Source organism: Trichosurus vulpecula, chromosome 5 (assembly GCF_011100635.1).
Source record: "Trichosurus vulpecula isolate mTriVul1 chromosome 5, mTriVul1.pri, whole genome shotgun sequence".
Taxonomy (NCBI): domain Eukaryota; kingdom Metazoa; phylum Chordata; class Mammalia; order Diprotodontia; family Phalangeridae; genus Trichosurus; species Trichosurus vulpecula.
Window position 1 is genome coordinate 210,305,965 of NC_050577.1, and position 18,102 is coordinate 210,324,066.

General features: G+C 36.1%; 1 pseudogene; it reads right to left on the reverse strand.

The window, feature by feature from the left end:
* Window positions 1-3,910: 3,910 nt before the first annotated feature.
* On the reverse strand, window positions 3,911-4,271 carry LOC118852077 (annotated as a pseudogene).
* Between the last annotated feature and the right edge of the window lie 13,831 nt (window positions 4,272-18,102).

The following is an 18,102-nucleotide window of genomic DNA, read 5'->3' on the forward strand; positions in this document are numbered from 1 at the left end:
TCTTCCAGAGTTATTAAAGTCCAGTGGCAGGGTAAAAATCAGGATGATTTTTATCCTGGCATGCAGTGGATGATTTTGGAGTCTTTGATATTTGACTAAGCTCTAAGCACTCCACAGCACCTGCTTCAACTGCCTTCATGGCCATTAGAACAAATTGTTCTCATCCACACATTTTGCCAGGGGAAGTCTTCACATGCTTGGGGTAGACACTCTCAAGACTCACTGATGGATTTGAGGCTTGTCAGTTACCCTAAACCACGTTGAGAGTGAACAAACAGAAAGAGATTGAAGTTTAGTGAGAACTGTTTGATAGAGGTGGAAATCTGCTGGAGAAGACAAAATGGGTTGGGATCAAGGGAGCTCTTAGAAGGGTTTATTTTGGCAAGAAGAAAGGCTATGTTTCCTTAATCTTATGCTTACTTAAGCTTTCCCCAGGATCTTAGTCTTTTTTAAATAAAATGGTTTGGTTGCTTTTACCCCCTGTGGTGAGAATACTTTATGTACCTTAATAAGATAGTTTATCAATTTAGCATAAATGACAATATGGTCAGAATAGGTTTCAATTAATTAATTAATTAATTTTTAGTTTTCAGCATTCACTTCCTTAAGCTTTTGAGTTTAAAATTTTCTCTACCTCCCTCCCCTCCCCCCTCCCCAAGATGGTGTGCAATCTGATATATATATATATATATATATAAATATTAAACATATTTTCCCATTAGTCATATTGTAAAGAAGAAACAGAACCAATGGGAGGAACCATGAGAAAGAAGAAACAAAATAAAACAAACAAAAAAAAAGAGAGCAAATAGTATGCTTCCATCTGCAGTCAGACTCCATAGTTTTTTCTCTGGATGTGGATAGCATTTTCCATCATGAGTCTTTTGGAGTTGTCTTAGATCCTTGCATTGCTGAAAAGAGGTACGTCTATCAAAGTTAGTCTTCGCACAATGTGGCTATTACTGTGTACCATTCTGGTTCTGCTCACTTCACTCAGCGTCAGTTCATATATGTCTTTCCGGGTTTTTCTCAAGTCCACCTGCTTATCATTTCTTATAGCATTACATTCATTACATTCACATACCACACCTTGTTCAGCCATTCCCCAATTGATGGGCATCTCTGCAATTTCCAGTTCTTTGCTACCTTTTCCCATTTTTATGATCTCTTTTGAATATAGCCCTAGAAATGGTATTGCTAGATGAAAGGATATGAACATTTTTTTTTTTGCTTTTTGGCAGAGCAATTGGGGTTAAGTGACTTGCCCAAGGTCACACAGCTAGTACAAGTGTCAAGTGTCTGAGGCCGGATTTGAACTCAGGTCCTCCTGACTCCAGGGACGGTGCTCTACTCACTGCACCACCTAGCTGCCCCTTGAACATTTTTTTTAAATTAAGATTTTTTTATTTTTAGTTTACAACACTCAGTTCCACATGATTTTTGGTTCCAGATTTTCTTTCCCCACCCCTCCCCCAGATGGCATGGAAACCAATATATCTCCTACATACAATTTTGCATTAAACTTATTTACACAATAGTCAAGTTGTAGAGAAGAATTATGACCCATGGAATGAATCATGAGAAAGAAGAAAGAAAAAAAACCAAAAAAAAAAAAAAAGAGAAAAAAAGAGCAAATAGTTTGCCTCCATCTGCATTCAGACTGCATAGTTCTTTCTCTGGATGTAGATAGCTCTCTCCATCATGAGTCTTTTAGAGTTGTCTTTGAACCTTGTATTGCTAGAAGAGCCAAGTCTATCAAGGTTAGTCATCACAGAATCAATATCTCTGTAGTTGTGTACAATGTTCTCCTGGTTCTGCTCTGCTCACTCAGCATCATATCACATAGGTTTTTCCAGGTTATTATGAAGTCCGTATCTTCCCCATTTCTTATAGCAAAATAGTATTCCATTACATTCACATACCACAACTTGTTTAGCCATTCCCCAATTGATGGGCATCCCCTTGATATCCAATTCTTTGCTACCACAAAAGGAGCTGCTATAAATATTTTTGTATATACTGGTCTATTTCCCACTTGTGTGATCTCTTTGGGATACAGCCCTAAAAGTGGTATTGCTGGGTCAAAGGGTATGAACATTTTTATAGCCCTTTGGGCTATAGTTGGATCAGTTCAGAACTCCACCAACAATGCATTATCGTTCCAATTGTCCCACATCTGAGAATAGGTTTTATTACTTTAATAAGATAGTTTATCAACTTAACCTACTTCCATTTTTTAAAACCTCTGTTTTGTGATTGAGTTGTCATCAACACATTGTTTTCCTAGAAGTTGTTTTTCAACCATAAGACAAGCACCTATGTGGCATGATGGAGCAAACATTTATGTAGTCTTGAAAACAATAATATACATATGTAGACCCTCTGATAAGATTGACTAGCAGTGATAAAGTATTATGAACAACTTTACCAGTGATGTTAAACTAGTAATCAAATGATGCTGTAATAATTTTAGCTGAAATTATAGAAACCCTGTTGAGGTCCCAGTCATCAGCTTGTTTGTTAGTACAGCATTCCTGTGTTCCCAAACCTGAGACCTAAACAAATCTATGTGGTTAGAAGGGAATGCTGATTGGATAACAGATTTAGGTGCTTGTTAGAAGACCACTCAGCCTTCTGCTGAGCAGAGAGGGAACCTAGGTCCAGCAAGAGAGAAGCCTACAAAATGTCAGTGTGGAGGTGGACTGTTTTTAGAGAGTATTGTTTATAACCTCTGGTTAATAAAGCTTAATTACATATATTGAGAAATATAGTCTACTAGTCTGCATTCATAACAGCAAATCAGATATTTGTGCACTGAATTTACACCCTTACATCTTCTCTAATTGGCCTACTTTTTTTTCTTTGTAGCATCTCAAAGAGGACAGTATAAACATTTCCTTAGTTCCAAATGGGCTTGCTCCAAAACCCACAGTTTTACTGGTTCTTCCCAATGCACTTTCTTTATAGAGTCATTTCATTTCATCCAAGGGCTAAAATAATTTTACTCCTTCCCAATTTGATTAATGAAGTTTTTCATCCTTAGTTAATGCCTTTGATAAATTGAATAGATTTTTATTGTACCTGATAAAGTTATCAAGATGTAGCATCTTTTTAATTACTTTAAGTGAGATGTGCTAATTGTTTGATTCAAGTGACATCACCCCCCCTTACATAATTAAATAATCTCCTTTTACAGGGGAGCAACTAAGACTTGGAGAAGTTAAATTATTTGCCCAAGGTAATTCAAACCAAGCTCATCTTACTCCAAATCCAGTGTTTTTTTCTCTAGTAGAGAGCTTTGTTTGAATCCTGCTTGGTTTTGAATAACTGCTCTATCCTTCTATGGACTTCATCTGCAGTTAGGTAGCACACTATATAGAATTTTGGACTTGAAATGAGGAAGACAGTTCAAATCTGGCCTCAGATAATTATTAGCTTTTTTTGACCCTAGGCAAGTCACTTAACCTTTCAGAGTTGTGTGGCTCAAATAAGATAGTAATAAAGTATTTTGGAAGCCTTAAAGTAATATATAAACGCTAACTATTACTATTCATTGTATATTAGTAGTCTGTATAGTTCTTCATTCCCAGAGTGTTAAGAAAGAAGTTTAAGATAGGTCCTTTTCAACAGTGTGAGAACATCTCCCTCTAGTGGTCAATCTTTAGCACAGGCGTGTACCCTCTCATTCAACTCACTATCGGGTTTTAATTTGATTCACAGGAGACAGAGTCCTAGTCCTGATTCAGACGATCTAACCGGACTTTGGAGTACCTGTTTTTGGCAAACAATTACTAAGTATTTGTAAGTGTAGCTACAGATGACCAGGAATTCTGTCCCATGTAGAATTGTGGTTGGCTTTCTTTTTTTTTTAAATTTTAATTTTCTTTATTATTCAAAAAACATATCCTTTTTATTTACTTTTTTGACTCTGTGCTTGTGCCTTCAACACCTTCACAACAATTTTCTGCTCCTCAATCAGGAAAGCACGCTTGATCCTGTCACGGACACACTTAGCACACTTGGCACATGGAGCCACCATAAGCCCTGCTGACATGCTTTTTTGTCTTCGATAGCCTCATAAAAACTTTAGGTCTTACTGCACGAACACCTTGAAGTCTTCCTGGGCATATACCACAGGCTGATTTTGGTGCTTTTCCAACTTTCTTGGTATAAAGGTAAACAATTCTGTTACCCGGAGTTCGTGACAGCCGAGTTTTGTTGGAAGTTGTATTGCAGGACAGCCTACGGCGGTATGTCAGACGCTGAACCATTTTTAATTTCTGTCAGGTCGGTCACCGGAAGAGGGAAAAGCAGTGGTTGGCTTTCTTTTCATTACTTAGTTTTTAACATATTCTTCCTTTATCACCATACTGACAATACAAGGCTGGCATTTGTGGAAAATATGCAGTAGATGAAATTTGCCTCTGACATACCTTAACACAGTTGAGTCTTCACCCATCCCTCACTTTGAGATGACCAGTATTCAGATCTCTTGTGTCTCAAGACCCATGGTTACTCTAACTCCAAAATGAGCTTTGATTTCTCTAGGTGGGTGAGACACAGCACTGTACAGGTCTCACCATGTCTCTCTCCTGCCCCCTCCCATTCAATAAACTCCTGTGCTCCCTATCACCTCCAAGATTAAATATAAAATCCCCCATTTGGCTTTCAAAATCCTTTATAACCTAGCTCCTTCCTACCTTTCCAGTTTTCTTACACTTTATTCCCCTCTGCATATTCTATGATCTAGTAACACTGGACTTCTTATTTCTTGCATATGATACTTTATGTCCTGACTATATCTGAGAGATGCTGATACTTGCAGGGTTCCATTGCTTAGCTGCCTATTGGTGGCATTTGGCTATTATTCAAATAATCTCATGATAAAATCTCAACCTTGCTATCTAAAAACACAGGGAAAGATAAAACAAAGAAATAGAACCATAGATGAATAACTCTAAGAAAAGGCAATATAAGAATATTGAAGTAAAGATTAAAAAAGAGCCTATAGCAACATATTTGAAAGATTGTTATACTATTATATGCGAGGACTCATATTAGGAATATAGGACTGCTTAGGAAAACTTTAAACATAATATAGCATATAAATAAAAAATAGATATTACATGGTTATATCAATAAATGTAGAAAAAGCTTTTTTTAAATTTTTTTTTTGGAGGGGGGAAGGCAGGGCAATTGGGGTTAAATGATTTGCCCAAGGTCACACAGCTAGTAAGTGTGTCAAGTGTCTGAGGTCACATTTGAACTCAGATCCTCCCAACTCCAGGGCCAGTGCTCTACTCACTGTGCCATCTAGCTGCCCCAGAAAAAGCTTTTAACAAAGTTAAAACCCACTAAATAAAATGAGTAAGAATAGGAATAAAAGACTCTTTCTTGAAATGATTAACACTATCTAACAAAAACAAAGAGCTAGCATCATCTATAACAGACAAACACTAAAAGCCTTTCCAATCTGATCATAGTTAAGCAAAAATATTCATCGTTACAATCTTTAGAGAGGATCCTGAGGCGTTTGACTTGGGTGATTCTTCAGTACCAAAAGATTGGAAGAATCATTTGATGCAGAAGGCAAGTGTTTCTCATTTGTTTAGTGGGATATGAGACATGCTTTGGATATATCACACAGAATCTGACTCAGTAATTCCTAATATTCAAAGAAAGATCCAGGAGGATTCTTCTATGTATAGTGGAAGACTTCAAAAACAATTTCAGAGAAGTACTGGTGAATGGCATGATATGTATCTTCCATGGTGGTGTTAGCTAAGAAAAATGGAAAAGCACAAGTATGTTTTCTGCTAGATTTTGAACAAGAGAACTATTCCAAGGATTCAGGATACAGTAGACTGTCTGTTAAGCAGCTACTGATCCTCAGTCTTGGACTTATGTAGTATATACTATCAAATTTTTATTTTTGAAGGAGGCAAGGAAAAGACAGTTTTAATCTTTCAGGCTGGATTTTATCAGTTTGAACCTGCCACTTCCTAATGGCTAATAGAGAAAGTAGTTGGAGACATGAATTACATGGAAATGTTTTATCTTCTGGAGTGACATCATCTTCTGGAGGCAGCTGATGCTGCAGTGGATTGAATAATAGGAAAGACAAAAGAAGACTTAAATTAAAATCCACACTCATTTAATTTCTGTTTGCCTCACTTTTCTCAACTGTAAAATGAGGATAATAAGAGCACCTATTTCCCAGAGTTGTTTTGAGGATCAAATGAGTTATTTATAAAAACCACTTAGCACAGTAAGAGGTACTTAAGTAGTGCTATATAAATGCTTGTTCCCTTCCTCTTCAACCTTTCCTTTCTTTGAAAAGAATATGAGGAGAGACTGTTGAATATGTTGAACTGACTGGAGGAAAATTTTCTGAAACTGCCAATATACGTCTTAATTCTGTGGAACTTTGATATTGTATCCTAATGAAATTTGTACATCTTTCCAAAGAAGGCAAAACAATTTCTGAAGGAGACAAGCCCACAATCTTAGAGACTTAAGAATTTTTTCAGAATCTAGGAGCCATTATCACAAATTTGTTAGGAATTATTCCATTATGAAAGGTGGTGGAGTAACAGCTTAGCAGCTATTGAGGTCCCTCAAAATTTCTTCCACGATAATCTAAAAAGTGTAATAAACCAAATTCTGAGCAGGAGAGTTAAGAAAAAATTATACTGACTCATTTTTCCAGCTCAGGGGAGGTTGGGAAGATAGAGAGGATTGTGGATACTTGTGTGGGGCTGGCCAGAAGCATAATTCAGCAAGGGAAATGATGCTCTACTGTGGTGGCATCCAGCTATGGTGATGGCAGCAGTGGTGGAGAGCAGTCCAACACCCAGAGATGATAAGGGTACTAAACACCTGGGCAGAAAGATATCCCCAGGAACCCCTGTACTAGCACTGGGCTTAGGAATAGGTGCCATCTATTACCTTTGTCACCCATTGCCCAGTTTTGGGTTACAGTTCTAGGGGGAAGAGGAGTTGTTTCAATCATGAGGGAACAGGGACTCTACCTGTGTAAAAAGTAGAGCACAGACCAGAAGGGCGGTGGATAGACGTCTCCCTGGATCACACCATGTTGAAAGTACCAAAAAGGTAGGTCCTCCTTCTCCATACTGAGCTGTGAAAGCACCAGAATGACATAAAATACAGAGGCTCAGTCCATGGTGAGCAGGGTCCAAATCTAAATAAAGTCCAAAGTCAAAAAGTAGGCTGGAAAAGTACCAAACAACAAAAAGAGAACCTGACCATAAAAAGCTACCATGGTGACATGGAAGCTCAAGACACAAATTCAGAAGAAGACGATGACTTAGAAACATCTACAATATTACCACTATTATTCTGTATTGTACTAGAAATGTTAGCTATAGCAATTAGAAGAAAAAGAAATAGAAGGAACTAGGACAGGCAACAAAGAAACAAAACTATCACTCTTTGCAGATGATATGATGGTATACTTAGGGAATCCTAGAGAATCAACTAAAAAAACTACTTGAAATAATTAACAACTTTGGTAAATTTGCAGAATATAAAACAAACCCACATAAATCATCAGCTTTTCTATATATTGCCAACTAGGTCCAGCAGCAAGAGATAGAAAGAGAAAATACACTTAAAATAACTGGAAAGAATATAAAGTACTTGGGAGTCTACCTGCCAAGAGTAGAGAGTCTACCTACCCAAGAACTATATGAACACAATTACAAAACACTTTTCACACAAATAAAGTCAGATCTAATCAATTGGAAAATATCAACTACCTATGGATAGACTAAGTCAGTATGAAAAAATGACAATTCTACCTAAATTAGTGTATTTATTTAGTGCCATACCAATCAAACTACCAAAAAACTATTTTATAGAGCTAGAAAAAATAACAAAATTCATCTGGAAGAACAAAAGGTCAAGACTATCAAGGGAATTAATGAAAAAAGTGCAAAGGAAAGTGTCCTAGCCATACTAGAACTCAAGCTATATTATAAAGCTAAAACTATGTTATGATTATCAATACTATCTGTTACTAGCTAAGAAATAGAGTGGTGGATCAGTAGAATAGATTAGGTACACAGGACACATTAATAAACGACCATAGTAATCTAGTGTTTGATAAACCCAAAGACCCCAGCTTCTGGGATAAGAACTCACTATTTGAAAAAAACCAAACTGCCGACTAAAATGGAAAACAGTATGGCAGAAACTAGGTATATACCAGTGTCTCACACCAAATACCAAGATAAGGTCAAAATGTGTACATGTTTAGATATACAGCAAATTAGGATAGCAAGAAATAGTTTATCTATATCTATCAGATCTATGGAGAAGGGAAGAAATTTTGACCAAACAAGAGATAGAGAGCACTATGAGAAATAAATTGGATAATTTTGATTATATTAAATTAAAAAGTTTTTACATGAACAAAACCAAAATAACCAAGATTAGAAGGAAAACAGAAAGCCAAGAAATGATTTTTACAGCAAGTGTCTCTGATAAAGGCATTATTTCTAAAATATATAGAAAACTGAATCATATTTGTAAGAATACAAATCATTCCCCAATTGGTAAATGGTCAAAAGATATGAACAGGCAGTTATCAGATGAAGAAATTAAAGCTATCTATAGTCATATGATAAAATGCTCAAAATCACTACTGATTAGAGAAATGCAAATTAAAACAACCCTGAGGTACCGTCTCACATATATCATATTAGCTAATATGACAGAAAAGGAAAATTATAAATGTTGCAGGGGATGTGGGAAAATTGGGATGTTAATACACTGTTGGAATTGTGAATTGCTCCAACAATTATGTAGAACAATTTGGAACTATGCCCAAAGGGCAATCAAACTGTGCATACCATTTGATCCATCTACTAGGGCTGTATCTCAAAGAGAACATAAAAAAAGGAAAAGGACCCACATGTACAAAACTAAAACAGCAGCCCTTTTTGTGGTAGCAAAAACTTGGAAATTGAGGGGATGCCCATCAACTGAGGAATGCCTGAACAAGTTGTGGTATAGAAATGTACCAGAATACTGTTGTGCTATAAGAAAGGACAAGCATGATGATTTAAGAAAAACCTGGAAAGATTCATGTGAACTGATGCAAAGTGAAGTGAGCTGAACCAGGAGAACATTGTAAATAGAAACAGCACCATTGTGCTATGATCAAGTATGACCGACATTGCTCTTCTCAATGGTCCAAGACAATTCCAAAGGACTCATAATGGAAAATACTATCCACATGCAGCAGAGAAAGAACTGATGGAGTCTGAATGCAGATAGCAGCATGCTGTTTTCACTTTATCTTTTTCGTGGTTTTTTCCTTTTGGTCTGTTTCTTCTTTTCCAACATGACTAATGTGTTTTACATGATTGCACATATATAATATATTTAAAATTCTGACCTTTTTGGGGGGGGGGTGGGAAAAATTTGGAATTCAAAATAAAAAATGAATGTTTGAAAATTATCTTCACATGTCATGGGAAAAATACTTTTTAAAAAAAGCATCTATGAGCAAAATCTCGAAGAAAAATTCAGAGTGGATGCAAGCTCTTCCAAGAAGAGCTAAAGAAAAATATAAAATAAAAGCAGAAAAGATTTTAAAAATCAAATAAGGGTAAGAGGAAAAATTTGGAAGAGAAATGAGAGCTGTGCAAGAAAATTATGAATAGGCAATAGCTTCACAAAAGAAACACAAAAAATACTAAAGAAAAAAACTATTCTGGGATTGTAATTCCATTGAATGATATCACTCATATACACTTGATTGATGAGATTTAGAATCAGAAAGTTATGAAAGGCAAAATTGTCTTAAAACCTATAAAAACTTTTGAAGATAGAAGGACAAACAAATGTGAAACATCCTCCAAAAACTTAATCAACTTTTTTACCAATTTTCTTTTTTTTTAAACTAAACTCTCACAACTTTATTTATTTATTTATTCAGTCATTTACTTACTTACTTAATCTATCTATCTATCTATCTATCTATCTATCTATCTATCTATTTATTTGTAGCTTTTGAGATTTTTTTATTTTTAGTTTACAACACTCGGTGCTACATAATTTCGAGTTCCAGATTTTCTTCGCCCCCATCCCCACCGTCCCTCCCCAAGACGGCATAGAATCCAATATATCTTCTACATATAACTTTGCATTGAACTTATTTACACACTGATCAAGTTGTGAAGAAGAATTATGACCAATGGAATGAATTATGAAAAAGAAGAAACAGAACAAAAAAACACCCCAAAACAAAGACAAAAGAGAAAAAAAAGGGAAAAAAATGGCAAGCATAAAGTGTGCCTCAATCTGCATTCAGACTCCATAGTTCTTTCTCTGGATATAAATAGCATTCTCCATCGTGAGTCCTTTGGAGTTGTCTTTGAACCTTGTGTTACTGAGAAGAGCAAAGTCTATCAGGGTTAGTTATCACAGAATCCATATATCTATGGTTGTGTAATGTTCTCCTGGTTCTGCTCCGCTCACTCAGCATTATATCGTGTGGGTTTTTCCAGGTTATTTTGAAGTCCGTATCATCCCCATTACTTATAGCACAATAGTATTCCATTACCTTCATATACCACAACTTGTTCAGCCATTCCCCAATTGCTAGGCACCCCCTTGATTTCCAATTCTTTGCTACTACAAAAAGAGCTGCTATAAATATTTTTGTACGTATGGGTCCTTTTCCCACTTGTGTGATCTCTTTGGGATACAACCCTAGAAGTGGTATTTCTAGGTCAAAGGGTATGAACATTTTTATAGCCCTTTGGGCATCCAGAATGGCTGGATCAGTTCACAACTCCACCAACAATGTAACAATGTTCCAATTTTCACGCATCCTCTCCAGCATTTATCATTTTCCTGTTTTGTCATTTTAGCCAATCCGACAGGAGAGATGTGGTACCTCAGAGTTCTTTTGATTTGCATTTCTCTAATCAGTAGTGATTTAGAGCATTTTTTCATATGTCTATAGATATCTTTAATTTCTTCCTCTGAAAACTGCTGTTCATATCCTTTGACCATTTCTCAATTGGGGAATGACTTATATTCCTATAAATTTGGCACAGTTCCCTGTATATTTTAGAGATGAGGCCTTTATCAGAGATACTGGTTGTAAAGATTTTCTCCCAGTTTTCTGCTTCCCTCCTAATCTTTGTGGCATTGGCTTTTTTAATACAAAAACATTTCAATTTAACATAATCAAAATTATCCCTTTTGCATTTTGTAATGCTCTCTATCTCTTGTTGTGTCATGAATTCTTTGCTTTTCCATAAATCTGATAGGTAAACTATTCCTTGCTCTCCCAAATTGCTTATTGTATCAGCCTTTATTCCTAAATCATGAACCCATTTTTACTTTATTTTGGTATATGGTACAACATATTGGTCTATGCCCAGTTTCTGCCCTACCATTTTCCAATTTTCCCAGCAGTTTTTGTGAAATAGTGAATTCTTAGTCCAGAAGCTGGATTCTTTGGGTTTATCAAAGAGTAGATTGCTATAGTTGTTGACTTCTGCATCTTATGTACCTATCCTATTCCACTGATCCACCACTCTGTTTCTTAGCCAGTACCAGGTAGTTTTAATGACTGCTGTTTTACAGTACAGTTAATATCTGGTATGGCTAGGCCACCTTCCTTAGCATTTCTTTTCATTAATACCCTAGATATTCTAGGCCTCTTGTTCTTCCAGATGAATTTTGTTATTATTTTATCCATCTCTGTAAAATAAATTTTTGGTAGTTTGATTGGTGTGGCACTAAATAGGTAGATTAATTTAGGTAAAATTGTCATTTTTATTATATTAGCTTGGCCTAACAATGAGCAACTGATATTTTTCCACTTATTTACATCTGACTTTATTCGAGTGAAAAGTATTTCATAATTATGTTCGTATAGGCCCTGGGTTTGTTTTGGCAGACAGACTCCCAAATATTTTATGGTATCTACAGTAACTTTGAATGAAATTTCTCTTTCTATCTCTTGCTGTTGGGCTTTGTTAGTAATGTATAGGAATGCTGAGGATGTATGTGGGTTTATTTTATATCCTGCAACTTTGCTAAAGTTGTTTATTATTTCAAGTAGTCTTTCACTTGATTCCCTAGGATTCTCTAAGTAAATCATCACATCATCTGCAAAAAATGACAGTTTAGTTTCTTCTTTGCCTATTCTAATTCCTTCAATTTCTTTTTCTTCTCTTATTGCTACAGCTTACATTTCTAGTACCAAATTGACTAGTAGGGGTGATAATGGACCTCCTTGTTTCAACCCTGATCTTATTGGGAATGCATCTAGCTTATGTCCATTACAAATAATGTTTGTCGATGGTTTTATGTAGATGCTATTTATAATTTTAAGGAAGGCTCCATTTATTCTTATGCTTTCTAGTGTTTTTCATAGGAATGGGTGTTGTATTTTGTCAAAGGCTTTTTCTGCATCTGTTGAGATGATCATATGGTTTCTGCTAGTTTTGTTGTTGATATGATCAATTATACTGATACTGATAGTTTTCCTAATATTGAACCAGCCTGGCATTCCTGGAATAAAACCTACCTCGTAGTAATGTATTATTCTCGTAATAAGTTGCTGCAATCTTTTTGCTAATATTTTATTTGAAATTTTTGCATCAATATTCATTAGGGAAATTGGTCTATAATTTTCTTTCTCTGTTTTGACTCTTCCTTGTTTAGGTATTAGCACCATATTTGTGTCCTAAAAGGACTTTGGTAGGACTGCTTCTTCACCTATTTTCCTAAATAGTCTATAAAGTATAGGAATTAATTGTTCTTTAAATGTTTGATAAAATTCACATGTAAAACCATCTGGCCCTGGAGATTTTTTCCTAGGGAGTTCATTGATGGCTTGCTCAATTTCTTTTTCTGAGATGGGGCTATTTAGAAATTTTACTTCCTCTAACCTGGATAATTTATGTTTTTGTAGATATTCATCCATATCCCTAAGGTTGTCAAATATATTGGCATACAATTGGTCAAAATAATTCCTAATTATTGTTTTGATTTCCTCTTCATTAGAGGTGAATTCACCCTTTTCAGTTTTGATACTGGTAATTTGATTTTCTTCTTTTTTTTAAATCAAATTGACCAAAGATTTATCAGTTTTATTGTTTTTTCATTAAAACCAGCTCTTTGTTTTATTTATTAATTAAATAGTTTTCTTGGTTTCAATTTTATTAATCTCTCCTTTGATTTTCAGTATTTCTAATTTGGTATTGAATTGGGGATTTTCAATTTGTTCTTTTTCTAGCTTTTTCAGTTGCATGCCCAACTTACTGATCTCCTTTTTCTCTATTTTATTCATGTAAGCATTTAGAGATATAAAACTTCCCCTAAGAACTGCTTTTGCTGCATCCCATAAGTTTTGGTATGTTGTTTCATCATTGTCATTCTCTTGAATGAAGTTATTAATTGTTTCTCTGATTTCTTCTTTGACCCACTCATTCTTTAGAATTAGATTATTTAGTTCCAATTAATTTTTAGCTTAATTTTTCCATGGTTCTTTATTACAAATAATTTTTATTGCATCATGATCTGAAAAGTATGTTTTGACTACTTCTGCCCTTCTGCACTGGATTGTGAGGTTTTTATGCCCTAGTACATGGTCAGTTTTTGAGTATGTGCCATGTATAGCTGAGAAGAAAGTATATTCCTTTATATCCCCATTCAGTTTTCTACAGAGGTCTATTGTATCTGCCTTTTTAAAATTCTGTTCACTTCCTTAACTTCTTTCTTATTTATTTTGAGGTTAGATTTATCAAGTTCAGAGAGGGAGAGGTTGAGGTCTCCCATTATTATAGTTTTGCTGTCTATTTCTTCCTGTAACTCCCTTAACCTCTCCTCTAAGAATTTGCATACCATACCACTTGGTGCATATATGTTAAACAATGATATTGCTTCATTGTTTACGGTGTCTTTTAGCAGGGTATAGTGTCCTTCCTTATCTCTTTTAATTAAATCTATCTTTACTTTTGCTTTGTCTGAGATTAGGATTGCTACACCTGCTTTTTTTACTTTAGCTGAGGCACAATATATTTTACTCCAGCCTTCTACCTTTACCCTGTGTATATCCCCCTGTTTCAAATGTGTTTCTTGTAAACAGCATATTGTAGGATTATGGTTTTTAATCCATTTTGCTATCTGCTTCCATTTTATGGGAGAATTCATCCCATTCACATTCACAGTTATGATTTCTATCTGTGTCTTTTTCTCCATCCTATTTCCCCTTTGTTTATGCTTTTATTTCTCCCTTTCCCCTTCCACTCTTCAGCAAAGTTTTGCTTTTGACCGCCGCCTTCCTCAGTTTACCCTCCCTCTTGATTCCCATCCCTTATCTTACTGTTTTCCACTTTCTACTTCTTCCCTCCCTTCTGACCACCCCCCTCCCTTTTTTCCCCCTTTCCCTTCCTCCTGCCTGTAGGACAAGTTAGATCTCTATACTTATCAGGGCATGTTATTTCCTTCTTGAACCAGATCCGATCAGAGTAAGGCTCAAATACTGCTCTTCTCCCTTCCTTCTTTCCCTCTACTATAATGTGTTTTTGTGCCCCTTCATTTGATGTAATTTACCCTTTTCTACTACCTCCTTACCTCTCCTTCCAGAACCATCCCTTTACATCTCTTAATTATGTTTTTTATCCTTATATCAGTTATTTTATACAGACATCCACAATCTATGTGTATCCCTTTCAATTGTCATAATAGGTGTACTATTCTGAAGATTGACATATATATATATATGTATATATATACATATATATATATGTATATACACACACACACATATAGCATACATAAGATGATATAATCCTGTATAAAGATGTAAATAATTTGCCCTTATTGATTAATAAGGTTTGTGGGGTTTTTCCCCCTGTTTACCTTTTTATGTCTCTCTTGAGTTTTGTATTTGAAGATCAAATTTGCCATTGAGTTCTGGCCTTTTCATCAGGAAGGTCTGGAATTCCATTATTTCATTGAATGTCCATCTCCTTGCCTGAAAAATTATGCTTAATTTTTCTCGGTAGTTGATCCTTGGTTGTAGTCCCAGCTCTTTTGCCCTTCAGAATATCATATTCCAATTTCTCCTGTCATTTAGTGTAGAAGCTGAAAGATCTTGCATGATCCTGACTGTAGTTCCATGATATTTGAATTGTTTCTTTTTGGCTTCTTGCAGTATTTACTCCTTGAATTTGTAATTCTGAAATTTGGCTATAATATTTCTTGGTGTTTTCAATTTGGGATCTCTTTCAGGGGATGATCAGTAGGATTCTTTCAATGATTATTTCACCCTCCGGTTCTAGGACCTCTGGGCAGTTATCTTTGATAATTTCTTCGAAGATACTGTCAAGGCTCTTTTTTCATCATGGATTTCCAGTAGACCAATAATTCTTAAATTGTCTCTCCTGGATCTATTTTCCAGGTCAGTTGTTTTTCCAATCAGATATTTCACATTTTTTTCTATTTTTTCATTCTTTACATTTTGTTTGACTACTTCTTGATGCCTCATAGAGTCATTAGTTTCCACTAGCTCAATTCTAATTTTTAATGAGTTGCTGTCTTCATTTTGCTTTTGAGTCTCCTTTTCCAATTGGTTGACTTTACCTCTCAGTGTGTCATTTTCTGTATTTAGATTCTGAATCTCCAAAGCCATTTTGCCAATCTTATTTTTTAAGGACTTGGTTTCATCAGTGGTTTTTTTTTTCCATTTTTTTCTATCTTTTCTTTTACCTCCTTAATTTGGCTTTTAAAATCCTCCTTTACTTCTTCCAGTAATGCTTTTTGGGCTTGAGACCAGTTCACATTCCCTTTTGAGGTATCAGATGTGGGTATAGTGTCATTGTTATCCTCTTCCAAATTGGTATTTTGATCATGCCTGTGTCCATCAAAAAAATCAATGGTCCTCAGTTTTTTTGTGTTCTTCTTCATGTTGGTTAGCTTTATCCTGGCTTTACAGTGAATTTCTCCTTTTGGGGTTCAGGGCTCTCTGTCCCAGGTTTCTTGTTCTGGGGATTGTGAGTTTAGTTACTGGCTTTGTGTATTGTAGCCTTCAGTTTCCTGAGGTGTGGGGGAGGAGTCTGGCCTCTTGAAGTCTCCTCTTCCCCTGGGGCTGCTCTCCAGCACTGTTGCTCTTCAGCAATGGTCTCAGCTGTTTGTTGTTTGTGCTGGTGTCTGCCACTTCCTCTGGGAGTTCAAGGGTATGTCTAGGCTTCTGGTGTTGACCCCTGCTGGCTCTGCCCCTCAGGAATTCCCACTGCTTGGCCACCGAAGCCCCACTTCTGTCTCCTCTGTTGGAGTGTTTTTTCCCAAGGAATTCTCTGGGTCAGGGGGAGGGATTAGAACTGTTTACCTGGTCAGTATGTCTCCCGGAAGTTCAAGAAGATGCATTTCATACCTTTGGGCTGCAAGCCTCAGGAGTTGATGTCTTATGGCTGGTGGCATTGCGCTTCTGCCTCTCATTGCTTCCACAGACTCCTGTCCTGTACTGGGAGGCCTGTGGATCTCCCCCAGTTTGGGGCATCCAGCTTTCTCCCAGCCTGTCTCGCTAGTTGGTTTCCACAGCTGCTTCCACTTTAGTGTTGTCTGGTACAGCTCAGCATGCCAAGGACTCTCCCAGTCTACAGATCCATCCTGTAGACCTTTCAGACTCTCCTGGCTTGTAAATTTGCCCCACTCACACTGCTAGTGCTTTCTAACTCTCAAATCTGCTCAGATTCACTTTTATAGGTATCTGACAGAGCTTGTGAGAGAGCTCTGGTAAGACGCTGTTTTCCCATGGCCATCTTGGCTCCACCCCACCTTTACCAATTTTCAATGCTGGCTTATGAAAACCCAAGCAAAGTCTTTTGTTCTATACACCAATACCAGCCAGAAAGGCTTGGAAGTTTTCCTGTATTAAGAGAAAAATAGTCATTAGAAATTAAATGCATTCACCAGCAGAGGTTTGATTGACAGTGTGATTAGTTACTCCCCACACAAGCTTAAGTGATCTGTCATTGAAAAGTTCAAAGATTATGTATGTGCAGCTAACCTTCAAGTATAGTCTGGCAACAATTCATTGACTTATATTTTGACAAAGTTAGATGCTATTTGCCAGAAATGGGAAGCAAAACTTTCCAGATACGATTTCAGCATACGCTTCAGGCTTGTGAAGAATAATATACATGTATAATATACATGTACAATATACCTTTGCCAGAATGCACTGTGACACTGGAGTTGTAGTGATTCCAGAAGAAGATATATAGCTATGTTCTCTGTGATAGTCAAAGAGACAGAATACAACCAAATGGAACCATAGCTGAGAATTTGGATTTTCACCAGGCAGCGTGCAAAATGCATGAGTAAAACTCATCTCATTGTGTCAATCTTCCTTGCCTCAGTTTCTACAGATGACTGGAAATAAGGACTGATGGCTAATAAAGAGTTAAAAATTAAAAGAAGTGATACTAGCTAAAAAAGCAAGAAGTGATCCTTAGATCTTTAAATTCCAGTTGTCAGATGGCACTTTAATCTCCTGAGACAACAGCAGAAATTAGAGGTATGCTATGGAATACTGTATCAAACTGTGACTGTTCCCACACATAGAACAAAGAAGCAATTGAGTCCATCCAGAGTGTATTGTCATGAATACCTTGTATGATTGCTTTCAACATATGAGTCAATAAAAGACACTAGAGCTAGTAAGAAATAGACATTGCTGGGCAAAGATCACTCTATATGTCAACAGGAAGTGTGAAACTTGTGCCGGATTTAGAAAAAAATAGTATGAATTTGTACCAAATATTTTACAAATGTTTATTTATTATATTTTAAATTAATTTGCATTTATTTTATCTCCTTCCTAGTTCCCCCATCAGAAAGAAAAAAGAAAGAAAACTCCTAACAAATACACATAGTAAAGAAAAATAAATTCCCACTCTTGTAATATACTAAAGTATATGTAGCATTCTGTATTTTGAGGTAATCAGCTCTCTATAAGAAGATGAGTAGTGGGGGCAGAGCCAAGATGGCAGAGTAAAAGCAGGGAATTGCTTGAGCTCTCCCCCAAATCCCTTCAAATGACTCTAA